Source organism: Cajanus cajan, chromosome 4 (genome assembly GCF_000230855.2).
Source record: "Cajanus cajan strain Asha chromosome 4, NIPB_CcT2T_4, whole genome shotgun sequence".
NCBI classification, from domain to species: Eukaryota; Viridiplantae; Streptophyta; class Magnoliopsida; order Fabales; family Fabaceae; genus Cajanus; species Cajanus cajan.
The window spans coordinates 50,525,250-50,546,362 of NC_138520.1; positions in this window are offsets into that span (position 1 = coordinate 50,525,250).

Genomic DNA, 21,113 nt, shown 5'->3' on the forward strand with positions numbered 1-21,113 from the left:
TAGATCAATTTACCTTCATCCGGTCCTCATTTTTGGGTAATTCTCCATGAATTTAGCAATTTATCATATGCACCCAACATTTTTTAAATGTCTAAAATATCCTTTGAATCTTTTCAGAATATCCATTTTGAATTTTTAATATTTTTCATTTTTATCATGTTTTTGTCTTAAATATTTAACTTAAAGTACTTTCATGCATTATATAAGATAGTTTATCATATAAATTGCTTTAAATTTTACCTTTTATTTTTTAGCTTGTTACATTTTTTTTGTTATTTGTATATATTTTAGGTAAAGATATGATTTTTCATAGAAGATCAATGGAGAAAGACAAGAAAATAGGAAAAAAAGACAAGTCAGAAAGGCTTATAGTCGTGACTTACTAGTCACACCCGTGGCTATCTCAAAACTTGTGAAGAATCAAGATAGCGAGTGTCACAATCATGACTCACTAGTCACGTTCATGACTAACCTGATGATCCAAAGAAGAAGCATCAAGAGTCAAACGAATCATAGGTGTGACTGGTAAGTTACAATTGTGGCACGATCCAATGTTATGAATTTAAAAATTTGAACATTTTGCTTTATCTTATCATTAGTATTTTGATTTTGGCCCATCTTTTATGTTTTTTTCTAGGTTATAAATTAGTTGATTGAACTTAGGAAAAAGCACTTTTGATTTTACACTTTCATAGATAGATTAAAGAGGAGGAATTCGTGTTTGGGTTTCTCCGATTCTTAGGTTTTTTTTAATGTTTTTTCTTTCTCTTCTTTTTGGAGAACAACTATGGAGAAAAGACACACACTAGAAGGGGGGTTGAATAGTGTGTATCAAAAACTCACACATTTGTGCAGTGAAAAGATAGTAACTTATCAAACGAAGCACTAAAGAAAAGTAAGATGAAACACTGAGATTTTTATATTGGTTTGTCTCAACCATTGAAACTACATCTAGTTCTCAATCTAACTGGATTGAGTTCCACTAAGTTTCAACAAAGTTACAAGTATTCTTTTACCAAGCCACTTTTGGCTCAATCTTAAGTAGTTTTTGACTTGTCTCTTCAAGCAACTACCCAAGTATTCTTTGAACAATAAGCCTCTCTAGGCTTAACACCAAGTATTCTTTCAAACAAGCCTCTCCAGCCACAATCACTGATTATTCTTTCAAACAAACCTCTCTAGGCTCAATCATTAAGTATTATTTCAAACAAGCCTCTACAGGCTTAACCTTTACAATAAAAGTAATAGATGATTACAAGGTTATTTCATCTTTTCTAGATGTGGTATAATCAACAATGAAAGCATAAGTAATCTCCAAATAAATATATACAAAATTTACAATAAGTGTTTCTTTGTAATTTTCTGCTTTGTGTATTTCAATATGCTTCTCTATACAATTTTCTTGATGTGTATCTCTTCTATTTGGTGTTGTTTGAAGGCTTGATCCTTTTATAGTAGCTCTAGAGAAGATGACCGTTGCGGCAATTTGAGTTGAACTCACAATATTGCTTCATAAGTTGTTTTGTATATCTTCTATACTGATCCTAAAGACTATCATTGTTGCATTTAATGTGAGCATTAAATACCTTTCAATAAGGTGTGTATCTCTTATATGATCTAGCAGAATACTTATCATAATTTCTTTCTAAAATGGGCATTACAGAAGTAATGTTAGTGTAGAGCAACTAATGTCAATGTAGAAGAGTTCTTTGCAAAGCCTTTTCCATGATATTTGAGATTTTACCTTTTGCTTTGGATGAATAATTTGACTTTTCCTTGTTTAACAGATTTTGGGAGTTCCAACATTTCTTTCTTGTTTGATGTGTTAAGGAATAAAACATTTAATGAAATTTGTTGTTAGTTTCATTTAAAAATATACGTTTAATGCATAATGAGACAAATTGTATGTTTCGTCTGATTTTCTTCATCTTATAAATGATATATATTTTTCACACTTCATTTGATATAAAATATCTTGTAGATAATTTATTTTGTTTAAAAGAAAATATTTTGTTTGTTATCAATAAAACTTGAGAGATCTCAGATCGTTTTTTGACTTAAAAATTACTATGACCATATGTGAGTAGTCTCTCTTTTTCTAGGATCGAGACTTAGCCCTTGAGAACCTTGATGTTTTTATGAATTATTCAATTTTTATTATTGTTCTCTTCTTGATAAACCATAAGAGTATGTTTAATCCTTTGAGAATCAACTAAATTAACATAGATCACTAAGGGTTTAATTGAACATAACTATCACAAGAGTATGAGCCAATTCAATTAAATATACATTCGTATCCTAAGAGAGAATGGAGGATATCTTAGGTTAATTTACCTTTAACGAGAATAAATAAATATTTGGGTAAAACATTTGAACATGTAGGAACTCATTGAGAAAACCATCAATCTTGGAAATTTCTTTTATACCTGAAGTCTATTATTACTATTTTTATTTTTAAATTTTACTTACAATTGATCTTAGAATTACTCTTAACCTAACCTTATTACTTGACGAAAATTGTACACTTGCAATTTTCTTACATGAATTTTTTCAGAATGGGTGTTTTAAAACCAAATAAATCATTTTGGAATTGGCTATTTTGAAGTACATACACCATTCTAAAATGGGTGTTATGGAAGATATACATCATTTCAGATAGGGTGTTTCAGAACATATACACCATTTTAAATTAGGTTTAGGGTTTAGGAGTTTTAATGTTAACAAATGAAACACTTTTATAAGAGAAAATATCTTCAAAAATGTTTATCAAACAAAGTGTAAGACCTATATCGTTTATAAGATGATGTAAATTAGACAAAGCATATAATTTGTCTAATATACATTAACTGTTCATTATTTGTTGAAACTAATAGCAAAATTTATTTGAATGTTTTATTCCTTCATAGATTGAACTAAAAAATTATCTTGGAACATACAAATATGCTAAAGAGAACAAGATCATGCTTTTCGTCAAAACCAAGGGCAAAGATCCTTGAAATCATGGAGAAAAAGTAGGAAAACACACTACTTGTTACAAAATGGCCAATCTAGAACAAACATTATTTTTCCAAATTTGCCAATCTGAAATGAACAAACAAATTAAAAAAAATAATAATAATAAAGCGATGAACATACCTAATTGTGAACTAGTAAGGAAAGTGCAAGGGTGGAGAAAAGGAAAGACGGAGGATACTCTAGAAAGGGAAAGCAAAAGGGGTCCAAAGAGGAAAGTGAAAGGGATTCAAAAAGGGCAAGCGTGAAGGATCTAAAGAGGAGGAGGTGAAGAAAGATAGAATGAGATCCAAAAGAAAAAAAGGTAAATGTGGGACAATGGTATTATTGGAAGTTTATGACTTGGATGTGTGTAAGGGAAATGTTGGCAATTCCCACACATTTTATATATTCTCATGAATATGAGCACTATTTTTTTTTCTCATTTGAACTTTACAAGCAGAAACCAAAAATCTATTGTCCAAGTTCTCCTTTTCCTTGATCATTCACTTACAATAGCTCCAAGTCCTATGCTAAAAAGGAAAAAAAAAACTAATTCCTAATTCAACACACTAGCACAAATTACTCACTCGTTCACACTTTGAATCTTATCATTCAGTTGCTTTTAATCTCAATGTCACAATCACATATTTTTTAAATTGTTATTTTTTTATTGATGTGATTACAATTTTTATTCTTAAATCCTACCTCAAATTAAACTTGAATTATGTGCGCTTTTTTCATTCTTTTTCCTAATCATCTCCCACTACCTCTAAAATATTGTTCTACCTGCAACTTTCCATTTCGATTAGTTAACAATTGAAGTAGAAAGTGAGGAAATAAAAATATTGTAAATAAATGCAAACTTGTTTACATTGGTTTAGTAATAATTGATGTAAAAAAATTGAATTAATTTATTTTCATAATTCCTGCATTTGAGAACTTCACAATCATGGGAAATTCCTCCAATTGAGGTAGATGGTGATATTATGGACCATGTCAACACTAAAAGGGAGTTATGTCAAGCCTTATAGTGCTACTATTACTAGTAATCCCTTAAGGGATAAGCCTCATACTGATATCTCTTATCGGTGTAAGCTATGCGCTGATGAAACTTACAATCATTCATTTTAAATTTTATAAGAAGTTCCTTTGAATGCTTTTGTTGATGAATGAAGATGCCTTTGTTTACTTGCTTGATTTGAAGTCCTAGAAAGAACTTCAATTTTCCCACCATGCTCATCTTAAACTCTTCCTGCATAAACTTAGAAAAATACTCACCCAAAGATTTCTAAAAAACATTGTATCAACTTTGTCTCTCATAAAGCCAACGTTTATAAGAAAGTTGCTTAGTCTTTCATACCACACTCTAAGAGTCTATTTAAAACCATATGGAGATATTTTAATTTAAAAATGTGATATGTGAATTGTGGGTTTTCGAAGCTAGGAGTTTATCTGACATACATTTCCTCTCCAATGACACCATTTGAAAAAATTATTTCACATCCATTTGAAAAAGCTTTACGTCTATATGAATTGTGAAGGCTAGCATGATTCTTATTGCTTCAAGTCTAGCTAATGGTGGAAGTGTTTCAGTAAAATTTATATCTTTTTACATATTTTAGCCTTGAGTTACAAAACTAGCTTTGTACCTTACCACTTTATTTTTTTTTTGTCTAGTATGTTTCTCAACACCCATTTGGTTTCTATTTGATGTTACAATTTTGGTACTAGGATTGTTTCTGTAACAGCCCGATTTTCACATATTGTTTAAGGGCCCAAAGGCCCAACAGGGGTGATTTAGTAGCCCAGAACGGGTCGTTCCCAAATTAGAACGGGTTGTTCCAAACTACTAAAACGAGAGTGATTTTGTAGCCCAGAAAGGTCCGTTCCAAAATATAAAAATTATCTACAAATTTTAGATGGGAATGGGGCGTCCCAAATCACCAAAAATGCCTATAACCCTAATTGAGAACGGGTCGTTCCAGATATGGCCGTTGTGGGTTAAGTGCAACCCTAGAACGGGCAGTTCTAGTTTGAGAACAGGCCATTCTAGATGTGAATTTTACACATGCCGTTAGAATCCATAACGGGCCATTCCAGATTTGAAACGGGTCATTTCGGAGACGCCTGATGCCTATAAATAGAGCGCTCTGACACTCCTAAAATCACACTTTTCAGTTCTAACTTCTTTCTTCTACAGTCTCTGAAGATCGAGCGACACTTAGAGGAGGAGACCAAGGAGATCTCTATTTTAGTTTCAACTACTTTTATCTAGGTACGAGCGAAAAGGGGATTATTTGTATATAGAGTTACATGAGGGAATTGGGTAGAGGAAGAGTCCCTTAAGATTATGAGTAATTTTATAATTATTTCTATTTGAGAAATTGTTGATCCCATTAGATTTTACATTTATTGAGGATTAGAAATATATATTTAATTTGTAAGAAAGATGATTTGGGAGAAAGAACGAAATTATAGAAAAGTGCCTGTAAGCTAGGTTTTGGAAAAATTGGATTACTTCTATTTGAGGAATTGATGATCCCATTAGATTCTGTATGTGTTGAGGATTAGAAATATATATTTAATTTATTAGAATGATGATCTGGGAGAGAGAACAAAATTGTAGAAAAGCGCCTGTGAGTTAGGTTTTGGAATAATTAAGGGTTTTACCATTTATGTTAATATTATATTAAATTGGGAATTCTATTGATTATTATATTAATTTATGAATGTTATTGTTATATTACTTGATAAGAATTGATGATCTAGATGTGAAATTGCTTGAGGGGTGTGTAAACCCTTATTTTGTTGGACTTATCTGTTGTGTATGTGATATGGAATTGTGTATGTAATATGGAATTGAGCTATGAGATGAGATGTTGTATGGATATGATTATGATTGTGATTGTGGTTCCTCACACATATGACCAGGGATGAGACGATCCCTGGATAAGTGATGCTACAGGGATAGCGTGCCCCTGGCATAGTGTGGGATGAGTGAGGCAATTAACACGTATCACTTATGTCAGATGTGGCAGCCTTGGCATAGGGTTAATTGTAAGAGATTGTGTGGATTGTAATGTGATTGTGGTTCCTCACACTAATGACCAGGGATGAGATGAACCTTGAGTAAGTGATGCTACAAGGACGAACATGCCCCTGACATGGTGTGGGATGAGTGAGGCAATTAACCCGTATCACTTGTGTTAAATGTGGCGTGGCCTTGACATAATGTTAATTGTAATATTTGTGTGGATTGTGATGGATTGATGTAATTGAGATGTGAAGATGGTGAATGATTGATAAATTATGATATATATAAATGCTTGTGAATATTTCATTAAGTAAGGAGTTATGATGAGATTATGCTGTGTTTTCCCTTGTGTGCTTTTTATATAGATGTTTTCTTTTCTCACCGTACAACTTGTGGATGTTTTAGGTGAGGAAGATTCGGCTATGAGTGGCATCTAGAATGTCAACAGTTGACTTATGTGTATGCCCTGATATTGTGACATCGAGGCAGAGGATTTCTAGGACATGAATTATATTTCTATATGGAGTTGAACCTATTATTTTGAAAACATTTTGTAACCACTTATGTTTTATTTTCCAAGTTTCATTTTCAGAATATTTTGGATATTGAACAATGTTTCTAAAGGTTTTTATGTGAAACCTTTTACCTATGTTCAAAATTTTATTTCCTTAGTTTATTTACATTATTGCAATATATGTGTTGGGGTACTAAGGGTGTCACATTTAGTGGTATCAAAGCATGTCGATCCAATCGGCCGTGAGTTATGAGTCTACTATGCTTGTTTGGTAGATGAATGATGGAATGAATTGATTGTGGAATTTATTGATATGATAGTATGATGATTGCTTATGTTTTTTGTTATTTAATTGTGTGTACTCTAACAATGTTTTGCTTTATTATGAGGATAATGATGATGATGATGATATTTCCCTTGTTTTTATTAGTGTTGTTCTTAGAACCTTGTGCTAACCAACTAGAACTATTAGAACCTTGGATATGGGTGAGACATTGATTTGTCGAGTGTATTAAGAGTTTACGATTTATGGAGTTTCTGAAATCTATAGTTGTAGCGATTGAATCCAAGGAGGTTGTATGTTGAGAATTGGAGTTTTGGTGTTCTTAAGGAGAGATTGAAGTGTTGATGATTTCTGGAGTTTGATGCTTTCATGTTGACTTTTTATGATTTAGGTTGCATGTGCATTTTATTTCAGTTTCTAAGTCTTTTGTGCTAAATATGTGAGTCATTTTGGTTTAGGATTGTAGTAGGAAGCTTGGATATGAGTTTGAAGAGTTGAGGTATTTTGTGGCCTTAGATGTTGATACACTATTGTTGTTTGGTGTAGGAGATATTTTTGCTGCAACTTTGTTGTGCCAGTATGAATACCGTAATTAGATTTAGTTTTCAGGAAATTTGAAGCCATGGATGTTATCTTTTCATTGGAACTGGAATCAGGTAAAATAGAGGTCTATAACTCCAGTTATAGTTGCTTTGGTGATCAGAGGTCTGGCTATAAGTGCTGAATATATTTGTTGTGGTTTTTGAATTTTTAGTTAAGAAGATGATCTTTTTTTAGTCTTATGACTTCATAAGAGTTATAGCTTATTCTCTTAGCTTTCTTTTGAGATAGGTTTGAGATCATTTGGATGAGTATAACTCTTTGTGTGTCATTTACTTTGACAATTGTTGAAGGGAGGTATATGTTGTCATGATGTTTTGAGTTGTTAGGCAATACAAGGATAAAATTGATTTGGTTATGATGTTCTGAGGCATTGTCGTATGGATTGAAAGGTTGTTTAAGGTTGTATGATGCTATGTGGTAGAGTTGATTAATGTACATACTATATGGAGTAAATGGTGATTGATTTAAATATACTTAGGAATGGTATATATGAATGTTTAAATAGGTATTCTAATATGATTTGATATGCATGTGTGTTGATATGAGGATAGATGACTTTATGGATCAATTAGTGAATGTTTCTGTGTTTAGTAAGATCGACCTTAGGGTGTGATATCATCATATTGGAATTAAGTGTGAGAATATATCCAAGGTAGCTTTATGCTAATTCATCTAAGTGTGATTTTTGATTGTATGAGGTGAGTTTTCTAGGCCTTATAATTTCTAGCAGAGGTATAACATAAATCTACTTAAGGTAGTGGTCATGCTTAAGTGGGAGATACCAAAGTCAGTTAGTGAGATTATGAGTTTTCTTGGATTAGCTTATTATTATAGGAGATTTATTGAGTAAATTTCTAAGATAGCATTACCTTTGACTAGATTGACTAGGAAGGAGTTGCCTTGTGAAGGATGGCAAATGTGAGAGTAGGTTTAAAATTCTTAACGAAAGATTGACTAGTGTTAATACTACTAGATTTTAGTAAGTCTTTGTGGTATATAGTTATGCTTCTATGATAGGTTTGGACAGAGTGTTGATGCAAGAAGGAACAATAGTAGCTTATGCTTCTAGGAAATTGAGAATTCATGAGAGAAATTACCTTACCCATGACCTTGAGTTAGCAGTTTTAATATTGATACTAAGATTTGGAGACACTACCTATATGATTCTAAACTTGAGGTATTTAGTGATCATTAGAGCCTTAAATATCTTTTGACCAAAGGAGATAGTTGGAATTTCTTAAGGACTAGGATTTTAATCTTAGTTGTTATCTAAGTGAAGCCATTGTGGTGACCGATGTTTTGAGTAGGAAACCTTTTCATTTATCTTCCCTTATGATTAGAGAGATGGATCTTTTGGCTCAAATTAGGGATTTAAGTTTGACTAGCGAGATTACTCCTAGTAGTGTGAAACTAGGTATGACTCGGGCAACAAGTAGATTGTTGAAAGAAATTGGAGAAGCATAATTAGTTGATTCTTTTTGGGGTCAAGATATGAGGCTATAGGATAGGGTAAATGGATAAGAGTTTGCCTTAGGTATAAATGGAGTAGTAAGACTTTGAGACCGAGCATGTGTACCTAGTGAACTTATGCTTAGGTGTTTGATCTTTGGAGAGAGGCATAAAAGTAAAACTAAATATTGTGACAGATGCCTTGATTAGAATGACCATTCACCTATCATCTTTGATGATTTAAGGGTTGGATTTGATTGAAGAATTTAGAGACTTAAGCTTGGTGAGCGAGCTTACCCTTAGGAGCATGGAATTGGGTATATTGAAAGTGACTAGTGAGTTAATGGATGAGATTAGAGAAAACAAGAGTCAGATCCTTTCTTAGTGAACCAAGTGGAGAAGATTGGTAGGGGTATAGATTGCCCTTTACGAGTGGAAGTTGATGGTGTTTTCGGGTTCAAGGATAGAATCCATGTGCCTAGTAACCCCAAATTAAGGAAGATGATCTTAGAGGAAGGACATAAGAGTACTCTCAACATTCATTTAGGAGCTACTAAGATGTATCAGAGAGGCACAGCGGAAGCGTAGATGCCTAAGGTGAAGAAAGGAGTAGAGGAATTTGTGTACTTGTGTTTAGTATGCTAAAAGTCTTTAGGACTTTTGAAGCCTTTAGACGTCCCATTTTGGAAGTGAGATGGTGTGTAGATAAACCTTGGTTGTAAGCTTGCCTAAGATGATTACGAAATTTGATTCTTTTTGGGTTATAGTGGTTAGACTCACCAAGTTTACTTGCCTTAGCCTCGTTGATAATAGATATTCCTTGGTGAGATTTTTAGAGTTGTACATGAGTAAGGTAGTGAGGTTGTATGGGAATTAGAAAACAAGATGCGAGGAGCCTACCTATTTCTATTTTCAGGTGAATTTCAGGGACAAAATTTATAAAAAAAGGAGGGGAGAATTGTAACATCCCGATTTTCACAGATTGTTTGAGGGCCCAAAGGCCCAATAGGGGTGATTTAGTAGCCAAGAACGGGTCGTTCCCAAATTGGAACGGGCCGTTCCAAACTACAAAAACGAGAGTGATTTCCTAGAACGGGTCGTTCCCAAACTGGAATGGGCCGTTCCAAAATACAAAAATTGTCTACAAATTTTAGATGGGAACCGGGTGTTCCCAAATTGGAATGAGGCGTTCCAAATTACCAAAAATGCCTATAACCCTAATTGAGAATGGGTCGTTCCAGATATGGCCGTTGTGGGTTAAGTGCAACCCCAAAACGATCCGTTCTGGTTTGAGAACAGGTCATTCTGGATGTGAATTTTACACATGCCGTCAGAGTCCAGAACGGGCCATTCCGAATTTGAAACGCCTGATGCCTATAAAAAGAGTGCTTTGGCACTCCCAAAATCACACTTTTCAGTTCTGACTTCTTTCCTCTACACTCTTTGAAGATCAAGGGACACAGAGATCTCTGTTTTAATTTCAACTACTTTTATCCAGATAAGGGGGAAAATGAGATTATTTGTATGTAGAGTTACATGAGGGATTTGGGTAGAGGAAGAGTCCCTTAAGACTTTGAGTAATTTTATAATTATTTTTGTTTGAGGAATTGTTGATCCCATTAGATTTTACATTTATTGAGGATTAGAAATATATATTTAATTTGTAAGAATGATGATTTGGGAGAAAGAAAAAAATTATAGAAAAGTGTCTGTAAGCTAGGTTTTGGAAAAATTGGATTACTTCTATTTGAGGAATTGATGATCCCATTAGATTATGTATGTGTTGAGGATTAGAAATATATATTTAATTTGTAAGAATGATGATCAGGGAGAGAGAAAGAAATTGTAGAAAAGTGCCTGTGAGTTAGGTTTTAGAATAATTACGGGTTTTACCATTTATGTTAAGATTATATGAAATTGGAAATTCTATTCATTATTATATTAATTTATGAATGATATTGTTATATTAATTGATAAGAATTGATGATCTAGATGTGAAATTGCTTGAGGGGTGTGTAAACCCTTATTTTGTTGGACTTATCTATTGTGTATGTGATATGGAATTGTGTATGTGATATGGAATTGAGCTATGAGATGAGATTTTGTATGGATATGATTATGATTGTGATTGTGGTTCCTCACACATATGACCAAGGATGAGACGACCCCTGGATAAGTGATCCTACAGAGATAGCGTGCCCCTGGCATAGTGTGGGATGAGTGAGGCAATTAACACGTGTCACTTATGTCAGATGTGGCAGCCTTGGCATAGGGTTAATTGTAAGAGATTGTGTGGATTGTAATATGATTGTGGTTCCTCACACTAATGACCAGCGATGAGACAAACCTTGAGTAAGTGATGCTACAAGGACGAGCGTGCCCCTGGCATGGTGTGGGATGAGTGAGGCAATTAACCCGTATCACTTGTGTCAAATGTGGCATGGCCTTGACATAATGTTAATTGTAAGATTTGTGTGGATTGTGATTGATTGATGCAATTGAGATGTGAAGATGATGAATGATTGATAAATTATGATATATATAAATGCTTGTGAATATTTCATTAAGTAAGGAGTTATGATGAGATTATGTTGTGTTTTCCCTTGTGTGTTTTCCATATAGATGTTTTCTTTTCTCACCGTACAACTTGTGGATGTTTTAGGTGAGGAAGATCCCACTATGAGTGGCATCTAGAATGTCAACAGTTGATTTATGGGTATGCCTTGATATTATGACATCGAGGTAGAGGATTTCTAGGACATGAATTGTATTTGTATATGGAGTCGAACCTATTATTTTAAAAATATTTTGTAACCTCTTATGTTTTATTTTCCAAGTTTCATTTTCAGAATATTTTGGATATTGAAGAATGTTTCTAAAGGTTTTTATGTGAACCCTTTTACCTATGTTGAAAATATTATTTCCTTAGTTTATTTACATTATTACAATATATGTGTTGGGGTAATAAGGGTGTCACATTTAGTGGTATCAAAGCAGGTCGATCCAATTGGCCGTGAGTTATGAGTCTACTATGCTTATTTGGTTGATGAATGATGAAATGAATTGATTGTGGAATTTATTGATATGCTAGTATGATGATTGATTATGTTTGTTGTTATTTAATTGTGTGTACTCTAACAATGTTTTGCTTTATGATGAAGATAATGCTAATGATGATGATGTTTCCCTTGTGTTATTAGTGTTGTTCTTACTTATGTATTGTTTTCTTAGAATTTGGCTGAAAGACATGATATAGCTTAGTTGATGTTATTCATGATTGCTTATTTGTTTTGGTGCTTCTTGCTTACGTAAGAAGTAATGGTTGAGTGGTCTCGCTCGTGTTGCGAGAATATGTGCTAGTAGTAGTGGACGAAGCCTTGTGCTAACCAACTAGAACTATTAGAACCTTGGATGTGGGTGAGACATTGATTTGTCGAGTGTATTAAGAGTTTACGATTTGTGGATTTTCTGAAGTCTATAGTTGTAGCGATTGAATCCAAGGAGGTTGTATGTTGAGAATTAGAGTTTTGGTATTCTTAAGGAGAGATTGAAGTGTTGATGATTTCTAGAGTTTGATGCTTGCATGTTAACTTTTTATGGTTTAGGTTGCATGTGGATTTTATTTCAGTTTCTAAGTCTTTTGTGCTAAATATATGAGTCATTTTGGTTTAGGATTGTAGTAGGAAGCTTGGATATGACTTTGAAGAGTTGAGGTATTTTGTGGCCTTAGATGTTGATACACTATTGTTGTTTGGTGTAGGAGATGTTTTCGCTGCAGCTTTGTTGTGCCTGTATGAATGCCGTAATTAGATTTAGTTTTCAGGAAATTGAAGCCTTGGATGTTATCTTTTTAGTGGATCTGGAATCAGGTAAAATGGAGGTCTGGAACTCCAGTTATAGTTGCTTTGGTGATCAGAGGTCTAGCTATAAGCGCTGAATATATTTGTTGTGGTTTTTGAATTTTTAGTTAAGAAGATGATCTTTTTAGAGTCTTATGACTTCATAAGATTTATAGCTTATTCTCTTAGCTTTCTTTGAAGATAGGTTTGAGATCATTTGGATGAGTATAACGCTTTGTGTGTCCTTTGCTTTGACAGTTGTTGAAGGAAGGTATATGCTGTCATGATGTTTTGAGTTGTTAGGCAATGCAAGGATAAAACTGATTTGGTTATGATGTTCTGAGGTGTTGTCGTATGGATTGAAAGGTTGTTTAAGGTTGTATGATGCTATGTGGTAGAGTTGATTCATGTACATACTATATGGAGTAAATGGTGATTGATTTATATATACTTAGGAATGGTATATATGAATGTTTATATAGGTATTCTAATATTGTTCGATATGCATGTGTGTTGATATGGGGATAGATGACTTTATGGATCAATTAGTGAATGTTTCTGTGTTTAGTAAGATCGACCTTAGGGTGTGATATCATCATATTGGAATTGAGTGTGAGAATATATCCAAGGCAGCTTTACGTTAATTCATCTAAGTGTGATTTTTGATTGTATGAGGTGAGTTTTCTAGGCCCTATAATTTCTAGCAGAGGTATAACGTAGATCTACTTAAGGTAGTGGTCGTGCTTAAGTGGGAGATACCGAAGTCAGTTAGTGAGATTATGAGTTTTCTTAGATTAGCTTATTATTATAGGAGATTTATTGAGTAAATTTCTAAGATAACATTACCTTTGACTAGATTGACTAGGAAGGAGTTGCCTTGTGAGGGATGGCAAATGTAAGAGTAGGTTCAAAATTCTTAATGAAAGATTGACTAGTGTTAATACTACTAGATTTTAGTAAGTCTTTTGTGGTATATAGTTATGCTTCTAATATAGGTTTGAACAGAGTGTTGATTCAAGAAGGAACAATAGTAGCTTATGCTTCTAGGAAATTGAACCCTTTTACCTATGTTGAAAATTTTATTTCCTTAGTTTATTTACATTATTATAATATATGTGTTGGGGTAGTAAGGGTGTCACAGTTTCTCTCGAACTGGTGAAGTTCCTTTTGCGTGGCTAGAATCCAATAATCTCCTTGAGAGCTTTATTTATCGTCTTAGGCTCAATTTATAGAAATAAGGTGTAAGAGGCATTGTCTTTATAGGGAAATCTTGTCCTTATTCCTTTAGTTTTATCTTTAAGGATCTGATCTTGAGGATGATATGTCACAAACTTCTAATCCTTGTGAGGTTTGGAGGCATCATATACTCTTCTTTGTTGTTTAGTCTGTCTTTTATTTAAGTCATTTGTCTTACTTTCTTTGTTTGATCAAGATAGTTTTTCTAGTTTAATTTGCAAAATATTTTTCTAGATTTGATAGTCTCTTATCGTTTGTTAAAGCATTATTAAATCTTACATGAATTGATTTTTGACACTACAGAGATTTTAGAGTTAAAGACTAAGATATTTCTATCCACTTTAGAGCCAAATTGTACTAGTTGATCCTTAGTGTTTAAGATGAATCACTCACGTCTGAATGGATGAAAGTATGATATATTGGGTCTTCTTCCTCTTTTGGGAGAAAGAAAAACATTAGAATGGGGAGGGGGGTTAGATAATATCTACAAAAAAAACTCAACACTTTATGAAAATAGAAAAGTAATCACATAAGTCCAAAGGAGTGTAGACGAAGTAAAACAAAGAACACGACATTTTTATACTAGTTTGTTTCAATTATTGAGACTAAGTTTAGTTCTTGATCAACTTGATCAAGTTCCATTATCTTTCACAAAGATACAAGTATTCTTTCACAAGTCACTTCTAGCTCAACCTAAGTGTTCTTTGATTTTTCTCTTCAAGCATACTATTTGAACAACGAATCCTTTCTAGGCTTCAACACTAAGTATTCTTTAAACAACAAAGTCTCCCCAGGCTGTAACACTAAGTATTTTTTAAACAACAAATCCTCTCCAAGCTTCAAGCTAAAACACGTAGTTTAAGCTAGGTAAAAATAACAAAGAGTTTGTCTTAGATACAAGATGTGATAAAATTTTGAATAGAAAGGTTTACAGAGAAAGAATAAATTGAATGAATTGAATATTTCTTCTAAACGTGAGCTTTAAGCACCTTTATATATAGGTGAACTTTGAAGATTACAATTGCAAATCCTTGAGTATTACTCTTCGATTTCCTTTGTCTTACTTCATCTTGCTTCCTTGTAGATTTAGGTGTCCATTAGTGTAATAAATGCTTGCATTAAATAGATTTTACTAAATGGTAATTTTTTATCTGATCAAGAGGTTATTTATCACCTCTTTGCTACAAAAGGAAAGGAACTATTGCATGTCTCAGTCAAGAATGACTTTTAGCTTACTTTCATATACTTCAAGATATTTGCTTATTCTTTTTTTGGTGAAAAGAAATTTTTTTTTTCCTTTATACATTTCAAGTATCAAGGAAGCTTTTATTCCTTCAATTCGTAAACAAATAACATGAAAATAAATGATAGAAACATGATATTAAATGTGATACTTAAGGCATTCGTCTTAGTCAAATAAAATGTTTAACCTGAAAAATTATCATGCATTTCATCATTCACTATCGTCTTTGATTGTGATTTATACTATCGTCTTAGATAATTGATCTTTTATATATTTGCAAAAATGTCTAAATTTGTTAACATTAAAACAACTTTTGAGCGGTCCTAAATCGTCCTTTGATCTAATACCCTTCACAATTCATAGGTAGTCTAGTTTAATAGAAGTTTGATCAATATTTTATTTTGGATAGGACATTGTGTTAACTGTAACACCCTAGTTTTCATAATTTTATTGAGGGTAATTTATTAATTTTCATAAATTTTTAGGGGTGATTTAGTAGCCTAGAACGGGTCGTTCCCAAATTAGAATGGACCATTCCAAACTACTAAAACAAGGGTGATTTAGTAGCCCAAAACGGGTCGTTCCAAACTACTAAAAAGGCCTATAACGCTAGTTGGGAACGGGTCGTTCCAAACATGGCTGTTATGGGTTAAAATGTAACCCTAGAACGGGCTGTTTTGATTTTAGAACGGACCGTTCTGGATGTGAATTTTACACATAACGTAAGAGTCCAGAACGGGCCATTCCGAATTTGAAACAGGTCGTTTTAGCGACTCCTGATGCCTATAAATAGAGTGCTCTAGCACTCCCAAAAAATACATTTTTCACTTCTGACTTCTTTTCTTCAACACTTTCTTCTTTTCTGCTACACTCTTTGAAGACCGAGGGGAACCTAAAGGAGGAGACCAACCAGATCTTGCTTTAGTTTTAGCAACTGCTTATCGAGGTACAGGGAAAAAGGGGAGATTTATGTGTAGAGTCACATGAGGGAATGGGTGGAGAAGAGTTCCTGTGGAATTTTTTAATAATTTTATAATTATTTTTGTTTGGAGAATTATTGGTATTATGAGATTCTGTATGTATTAAGGATTATGAATATATAATTAATTTGTAAAAATGATGATCTAGGAGGGAGAACGAAATTGTAGAAAAGTGTTTGTGAGTTAGGTTTTGGAAAAATTATAGGTTTTACTATTTGATTTAATATTCTATTAAATTGGTGAATCAATTGAGTTTTATGTTAATTTATAAATGTTATTGTTATATTATATGATAACAATTGATGCTCTAGATGTGGATTCATGGTGAATTGCTTGACTTATCTATATTGTGTATGTGATGCGGAATTGACTTATGGACTGTGGTGTGATGTCTTGGCACAAATGTGTACATATTTTATCTACCGTTTTAGTATTGAATTGATAGCATAATGTGGCGAATGGTATGTTATGGCTTAATTGTTCAATTAATTATGATGTGAGATGTTGTATTGAATGTGAATGTGATATGATTATGGTTCCTCACACTAATGACCAGGGATGACACGACCCTTGGGTAAGTGATGCTACAAGGACGGCATGACCTTGGCATAGTGTGGGATGAGTGAGGCAATTAACATGTATCACTTATGTCAGATGTGGCGTGGCCTTGGCATAATGTTAATTGCAAGATTTGTGTGGATTATGAATGTGAATATGATTGTGATTGTGGTTCCTCACACTAATGACCAGGGATGGCACGACCCTTGGGTAAGTGATGTTACGAGGATGGCGTGACCTTGGCATAATGTGGGATGAGTGAGGCAATTAACACGTATCACTTATGTCAGATGTGACGTGGCCTTGGCATAGTGTTAATTGCAAGATTTGTAATGGATTGGTATGATTGTGAATTATGATGTGAATAAGATGCATGATTGATAGAATTAGAAATGGTTGTGAATATTTCATTAAGTATGAGATTATGTTATGGATTTTCCTTGTGTGCTTTATATATAGATGTTTTCTTTTCTCACCGTACAATTTATGGATGTTTTAGGTGAGGAAGATCTGACTATGAGTAACATCTAAAATGCCAACAGTTGAATTATGGGTATACTCCAATATTGTGACATCGGGGCAGAGGATTTCTAGGACATGGATTTTTATATGAATTTGTACTTAATATTTTTAAAACATTTTGTAAATTCTTAGGTTTTATTTTTCAAGTTTTATTTTTAATTATTTTGGATACTGAAGAATAGTTATGAAGGTTTTATGTGAACCCTTTTTTATCAATGTTGAAAAATTTATTCGTTAGTTTTAATTATATTATTACAATATATGTGTTGGGTAGTAAGAGTGTCACATTAATAATTTCTTATTAGAAGTGCTTGGGATATGAGTTTTCACAAAGAAGTGTTCTTATCATTTCTTATTAAGATGTTCTTGATGAAAAAAGTTGTGAAAAATATTATTCTTTTTTATAAATAGCTTTAAAACCAACATTTTCAAATTGAATCTCATAGTCACTTTTAATTGCAAAAATGTAAAACCCTTTTTCAACTAAGTCTTATATATTCATTGTGTGATATACGACATTGACACAAAATATTAAAAGTATTTTATAAAATTATAAACTATTAAATTGTAAATTACTAAAAAGATGTTTTCTTTTTAAAATGTACATTATAATATAAAACATACTTATTTTAAAAATATATTTATTAAATTGTAAACTACTAGCTAAATTTTAGCATGAAAATTATAAATTTTATTTTTAAAAATAGTTTTATGTTAAGTAATAAATTATATATCAAATTAATATGATATTTGATTACAGACAAAATACAAGTCCAAGTGGGGTCAATCCTAGTCTACATGGACTTTAATGCACAATCCAATTAAAAAGTGTCATGGACTTTTCTTTGGTGTTAGCCCAATTCTCCTCTAATCTTTAGACCATAATCCTAGTAATTGGCATCTTAACCCATGAGCCTCCATCATATAAGCCAAGGAAAAAGTGAATGTGGGGCAACAAAGTAACTAAGTGCATTGGCGCCAAAATTTAAATTCAAATAAAATTTAAATTCAAATTTTAACTTCCCAATAACATCACCATGTGAATTAGGTTCCATTTAGATTGATTACTAACTACTAATAGATTACAACTAACTAACATTTAAAATTACAAATGCATATACATAGAAAAGTATTCTCACAATACAAAGAGAAAATTATATTCTCACAAGCATTCAGAGCCTCGGTTGTAAGGGTTGGAAGTGGAATGATTATTGAGAACATCGATGACGAAGTGATCATAAGGTAGAAAATTTATAGTAACTTCTAATATGTAAATTAATATTGAAATTTACATAGACTATAAACAAAATTCACTATATTTATAGAAGTTAGAAATAAAAATTGTTATTTTCTATAAAAGATAAAAATAAAATTATTATATTTATAAAAACTTAAAAGAATACTAACAATTAACGTACATGTAGAATTATTAGAATTGGTCTAATGGTCGGAATTGAGATAGAAATTCATAAAATATTAAGTTCTGTGATGTTATTATAATTTTGATGGATAAAATAGAAAAAAATAAAAAAAAACTACAAATATTGTAGAAATAAAAGTTACATAATTAAAACTAAAAATCGATATATTTACGCGTGCATCTGATAAGTTTTAAGTTGGAAAGGAAACGGGAGGATAAATCAATAAGGTAAGAAAGTCAAATAATCCAAAGATTAGAAAGAGAAATGTTTTTTGGTTTTTTTCTCCCCGGAAACTGAATGGAAGGGCATCACACATTGTGAGAAACGTGAGACAGCCTTGGAAATTCAAAGCAGAACCAGAATGCGGGCGCCTGAAAATGATTCTTAAGTCCACAAATTTAAGTGTTTGATGGTTTTTCATTTTTTAACAAAAAAACAGAAAATCCACGAATTTAAGCGTTTGTTTGGTTTTTCATTTTGAAAAAAAAACACAGAAAATACGCATGAAAATGTGTTTAGTTTTAATTTTAAAAAGTATTTATTTTCAAAAATATTTTTAAAAAAGGCTTAAATTTGAAAACATAAAAAATGTTGTTTTCAGCATTTTCGAAAATGTATATGTGAAAAGGCAATGATAAAACATAAATTATTAAAAGAAATCGTACCAACTTCCTTTTATAACAATCTAGTAGGTTATTACATTTATCACATTTTAGCTCCTACACAACGGAAAATATACAACTTACAATGTTCCTAAGTTTATCATGCAATATATAAACAATCATGTAAATTATATATATCTATATAAGGTAAAAGAATGAACAACTGAAAATAAAAACCCTTGTGGGCTATACACATACCCTGCATAAATATAGATTCAACTACATCAATACATAACTATATACAAAATAAACCCTACTATATTCATATAAACCTAAGCGTCAGTTGACATCTATACATCCACCGTGTTACATTAGAGTGACACTACCAAATTGGCCATCACCGCATAACCCTTCATCAGTTATACAAGCCATCTTGTTAATCTTAACCTGCTCTCATATCAAGTATGATCATCGCAGTTTCAACCGCAAAAAAATGCAAGGTAAACTTGTGAAAAGAAATCAACATATATTAGTACATTAAGAAGTAATTCAACTCAAATACACAACATCAAACATTTCATCATACAATTTCATATGTTCATCAATCACAACACACAACTTACAACATAACACAATAGAATCAACTTCAACTTAGCAACATATTCAACATGAATAATAATAAAGAATTGATGCGTTGTCACACATATCAACTATGGATATCTCCTACAATTGAGGTAAGAAGTTTAAGGGGTTAAACCTTATCAAACCACAATAGTTGGTATAAACTAGAAATAATAGTTGAAACTATAACAAAAAATAATGGCTAGCATAAAGCTAGAAACAATGGTTAGCATAAGCTAGATTGATTTCTCAGGTTTTGCCACTTAAACTAGAAATTCTAGTGCTATTGTTAAGGTAGAACAATTTGAGTATGAGCTTACCACGACATTAGTTTGCAATACTAAGCCACCTATGGGATTGTCCCACCCATTATCCTCCACATACTACGTCCCTCCAATACTAGGTTAGAGACTAAGTTCCCGAGCCGATACTTTATTCGATTGGTCACTTTATATACGTATGCATCGATCTTTCCTACATATGGATACCACATAAAACTTAGAGGGGGCAATTGAAAACAACTTACCTATTCAAAAACCACCTTACTTACTGAAGCGTTTCAATTGGCTCTCAGAGCACCTCAACGTATATCCACATAATAGGATATTCTAATTTTGAAAACAACTTTACTCTTCTATAATTTTTTATGTATTATAGTTAAGACATGTATCTATACCACATGCCTACAGCTTAACAACTTAAACATCATACATCATTACAACATGAACAATTTCCATCAGCAACAATAACATTTAACTTAAACAACTTAAAATAACCTATAATTTTACAACGTATTCAACTTACAACATCTCACAACTTACTTAACATATTCATACATCATCTTACACCTTAACAACATACATATATCATCAACATTCAACATATCATCATACAACATATAGGTTCTTCATCATTCATCATCATTTTACTATAATGTTTTTTAAAACAACACAACTTTCATCATGTAACTCGTGCTCAACATCATTAAAGTAAGGGACCTGTCTCGCCCATGCCTGATGCCATTCGAGTTGTGCCTAACATTGATTAGGCAAGTGCCTAACATTGATTAGGCAAGGACCCTTGGGCCTCACATCTAGTGTGACAACAACTCGTGCTTGGCCTCACGCAAACTTGAGATGATTCTTTCTCCTCACGCCCAACACCATTCAAGCCACGCCTAGTGCTAGTTCAACTCGAGATGATTCTCTCTCCTC